Consider the following 5,348-nt stretch of genomic DNA (forward strand, 5'->3'; position numbering starts at 1 on the left):
TGAATCTGAGTTTGAAAGAGATTTTCCTCTTGTGCTATTTTCTGGTATTTTGTTTGTGTAAGTAACTGAATTGCATGTTGCCATCAAATACTATGGTCAAACTAAACCACAGTATTTTAAACAGGAATTACTCAGTACACACATCCATAAAATGTGATTCTAATATACTATTCAGTGTTTTCAAAAGAAATGACTGATAAAATAATAGTTTGTTCTGTTCCAAGTGTTCCTTCCTGCTGGTGATTTGTTGCACATCACACTTGTTTATAATCAGGCTGCTGGAATAAAGGCAACTGTACCCTTTGCACAGTATTTACTCTTTAGGAGAACTGTAATATTTTAACTATGTTCTAGTAGTACTTGCTGGTTTGTGATCTACACAAAAGTAGTAAAATAATTGAATAGCAGAGAGCTATGATAGTTAACTTGTTACAACAACCTCATTACTTTCATAGTACATGCTGCAGAAAATTTCCATATATCATAATTAAAATAAGCACATTTGCTACTAAATTAAAGTGTGTTTTGTCATGTAAAAAGGCTCACTCCTTCACAGGTGAAATAAGCAGACTCAATTGATTTCCAAACGTTTCTTTTGGGTCTTTGAGCTTTCTGAGAAGATTCTGACTCTCTCTCAGATACAGACTCTGATACAGTAATCCATCCCTTTGTCACACTGAGATGCAATCTCGACAGGATTTTGTGTGAAGGTTTTGAATTTTGTATTAAATGTGGTTTGAGAGACCAGTGTTTCATCATCAGCTCATCTGTGCCCCTGATGCGAAGTATAATGTAAGGCTCTGGGTTTCACCTAAAAGAAGCAGGGTAGAATATTAGTCTCCGTCCATGGTTTTTACATGGGATTTGCATTTTAACTCAGCCTACCTGCAGGTATTAGTATTTGAGTCATGCTGAAGACCCTAGCTTTTCCTACAGGGTTTTCTGCAGGATGGTGTGAGATTTGACTATAGTTCAGTTTTGCTCATTAATACATTTCCGTGCAAAGCAAGCATTTCTACTATGCATATTTCTTGTAGCAGTTCATTAGTATTTACTTACACTTTAGAAGTGTGCCATTTAAATTGACTTACTTAATTTGTGGAAGCACAAATAGGTCTAATTTATGTTACTGACACCTAACACAGGAATTTTCTGTCACCTTTTCATATTTCACCATGCTGTTATCTCAAATAGCTCATGATGAAATGAAGAAAATATGATGTATTTTGAAAACTCTGATACAGGGAGAAAATTGCTCAAATAATATTTGATTTCAAAGAAGCTCACTCCACTGTATCAGAACCTCCTAACACCTCTCAGTGATTATCATTAGAGGAAAAAAAAACCAAAACAAACTGGCCTCAAGCTGAGTTCTGGTTTTGTACAGGATCTTTGTCCTGGGAATACTTGTACTTACCTGTAGAACACATTTTTAAGCCTTTGGCCAAGACCCAGTAAACACCCTGATATGCAGTGGGTTTTACAATGTAGTTTTCAAACACACACTGGATTGTCACGGATTCAAACTTTGACCACAGTTAGTCCAAATTATAAATAATTTCATCTCAGTTCATACACTTCCTTTAAGACTAGAGTCTCGCTTAGTATGATCGATATATTTCCTAGGGGCCCTGGAGCTTAAGTACAGTCATCGCAAAATCAGGTTTGCGAAAGCTTGGTTAAGTACTTTCTGCATACTAACTCCCAAATGCCTCCTCGGTCCTCTTGTTTAGACAGAGTATTCTGCTCTTGATTGATGGGAATTATCCATACTAATATTAACTGACATAGTAAGAAAAATATTCACAATTATTAAGAAAAAATATAATGGCAGTTTGAAATTGATGCACTTGTATCTCATATATTTGTTATGGTTGACTACCACTTTGAGAGAAGATTTATTCCTTTAAGTGTCCACTATATTTAGAGGAGAAATGAATTTATTAAGGAAAGAAAGCTCAGTTTTATTTTAATGTAGATAGAAAGAATCTAGTAAGATCAGATGATCCAGCCAGAGCACAGAAACAAGATCTTGGGGTGTGGATAACTTCTCACTAACCCTTTCTAACAGAAAAATGGTTGTTGCAAATATTCCATCAAATACTCAGTCTCAACACAGGTCACAGATCACATACATCAGTGCAAATGTCCACCTGAAGTGCCAGGTAGAAAACCAGTCGCGGTTATCTCCTTGCAGGTAGCTCTGAAAGTGGCAAGGTACAGGTGCCCTTCACCAGTTCTGATCAGACTGTGATTGTCAGATTATGTAGAATCACATTAAACTTTCTGATGATTATGTGAGACAGATCTGACGTGCTAACACAGGGTTTTAGCATACTTAGCTAAATATATCATTCCCTTTTTGGATAAAACACTGTTTACTAGTGTCTACTTACACTATTACTCTCTTCGGAGAAATAAATACCTGGATGAAAGCCAGGCAGTTTTAGTTTAGCCTCAGATCAGCAGAGCTGATGATCAAAGGAACGAGTGCAACTATATAATGCAAAAGATAGGAAAGAGTTAATGTTTTGCCTTTGTAGTCTGCTTGCTTACATTTTGAGCATAGTTCTTGAAAAGCAATGCAGATATCAAAATTTTTGCCTCACTGTCCCCTCCTCATGTCCCCATGGTCCAGTAGACCCTCACAGTGCATGATGTCAGTTTTAAATGACTGCAGGATTGTCTTTTTGCCGTTTTAATTTTTTTTCCACAAATTATGCAGCAAAAATAGAGTTATCTTAAATTTCATTGTTGATTTTTATGATATTTTCAAAATACGTTTATTCATAGAACATGTGTATAAAAATTATAAAGACTTAAAAAATAATAGTAGATTATCCAATTATCTGTGTTTGAAAACCAGGTAAAATAGGTAAAAATGTATAAAGTTTTATATGTATATATACAGTAAGCACTTGATAGAAAAATGGAAAGATGCTCAGTTGTCCAAGTTTTTGACTCAACTATTAACAGATCAAATACAAATATATCCTGCTAATAAGCCAATGTCAATTCAGAAAAAAACTTTAATGGGAAAGCATTGCTGTTATTGCACTTGAACATTTTTTTGGGAGGTTAGAAATTAATATGTTCTTACTTTATGTAGAATTTCCAACCTTATCATGTTTCTTTGGAAAACTGTACTGCCAGAAATCCACATTTTTATTTCTACTTCATTATTATCCTATTTGGACAAAAATATAAAAATAGAAAACCATGGAATTATTTATTTTCATTTATATTGTTATTTTGATTTATTTTATATGTTTTAATTTATATTGTTTTCTCCAATTTGCCACTGTGGAATATTTATAAGAACAGCTGCTGATAGGCAAAGGAATAATAAAATATACACTATTGTATGTACCTTCATGAAATTTGAAGGAAAAAGAGAAAAAAATAAAGAATTATAGAAATGAAACAGGAAAAAATGGTCTCAACGGAGGTTTTTTTATAAGCTTTTATTATTTTATGTTCTTGTTAAAGGAAGAAGTCATTTCCAAAAGAAAAGGAAAGGGTGCTTCACCTTCATCCAGTCGTCTGAGGGTTCCTGTGATTGTGATTCCTGAATATTTAATAGCTTCCTTGTATTTATATAATTTTGCTACAAGGCATCCCACTTTTAACTACATTAATTTTGGAAAGATTGTCTTCTTCTCTTTGAATATTCCTCTTTTTAGCTCCTGGTTATTACTCTTCAAGTGGCAGCAAATTGGACACTCCTGCCAACCCTTCCCATACTAAATATGATTTTATCATACCTGCTATATTTTTTTGTTTTGATTTTCTGAATTAAAGAAACTGAATTACTTCCTTAGTAATCCATATTCTTGGCTGTTCTTGCCCTGCTCCGAATCCTTCCCAGTTCAATGATCTCCTCCATGAGAAGGAGGGACAAGAAGGGAGGACCTTCTATCATTGAAGATGTGAATCAGATATATGATTACTGAGTGATATGGTGATATACGTGTTTTTTCCTTCTAATTTCTAATGGTTGATTTGCCTTTCTGACTGTCAGAGTGTGTCAAGTTGATGTTTTTGTAGATTTTTCCATCGTAACCCCAAGACTTCATACTCTAGTGGCAGCGGTCAGCTCTGGGACCAGATATTTAAATGAAAAGGTAGGATTTATTTACCATTGGCACCAGTCCAGATTAATCAAAAGTAAATTTATATTGTTATTCTTGTTGTTATTATTATCATTATAATATTATTTGTTGCCAAGGTCCTGATTCACATGAGATTCTTTTGGTGTACTTAGGAATTGGCCATGATTTTACTATCCCTAGTAGTGTCATCAGAAAATTTATCACCTGATTATCCTACTTCCAGGGACATGAAAAAAATGAACCCTACCTAGGTTGACCATTCACGATTCCATCAAAAAAAACTCCTTCCATCCTAAGAATTGACCATATTTCCCTGCCCTCTGTTTCTAGCACAGCAATACAGTATTTATCCATTCCATAACCCCTTTTATCCCATGACTACATAATTGCCTTGAAAATTTTTTGGATGTTCATAGAAAATATCTTTATCTTCCTATATCTAAATTCTGTTGCTGAACTGAAAGAAGTGTCGACTAATTTTACAGTTCTAATAAGTGCGAAATCATTCTAATAATTGACTGAAAAGGTAAAGGAATTGTCACCGTGTTTGTGTAGAAGAAAATGTGATACTTCTCCAATAAGGTTAAATTGTTTTTACTGAAAATAAATTATATTTAAAATGAGTTATATTTTGTTTTAAAAGCCTCTGTTCATGTTTATGAAGCCACTACCTTAAATTTAGACTTTTAGGTAGTCAGTTATTCTATCAGGTTGTTTCCTATCCTGTATGAAAATTCTGTTTGTTCTACTTAAATATGAAATACTTTATTTCTGGTCAATTATTATTCCGTGAGAAACCCTGTATAGGATAATTTGAGATGATTTTTCTGTGTAATAATTAAGGAAAGGAAATATGAATCTATAGTGAACAGGGTTCCCCAGCAGTAACAAATAGAAGAAACTTAATCATAAAAATGGAAATGTCATAAAAAAAACCAAAAAAGTGAAGCTGGAATCTCTAAGTGTTAGAGACAGCTGCATATAAGTGGCAGGGAGAAGAGTAATGTTAAATAGAATTTAAGTAAATACAACCAAGTATATTTAAAATTATAACTGGAGGTAGTTAAAGGATTTTCTCTAGGTCATCACTCACTGACAATTTCTAGAAAAAATCATACATTATTATAGTAACGGTAACATAAGAATTCACTTCTTCCAATTTGACCATATCCAATTATGTTGTGCTTTAAGCATTCAGCTGCTTTCCTTTTTGCTTCACTTAAGACACAACATCTG

The sequence above is a fragment of the Chamaea fasciata genome, unplaced genomic scaffold (assembly GCF_029207755.1).
Source record: "Chamaea fasciata isolate MVZ Bird 193981 ecotype frontalis unplaced genomic scaffold, bChaFas1.0.hap1 SCAF_1, whole genome shotgun sequence".
Classification (NCBI taxonomy): domain Eukaryota; kingdom Metazoa; phylum Chordata; class Aves; order Passeriformes; family Sylviidae; genus Chamaea; species Chamaea fasciata.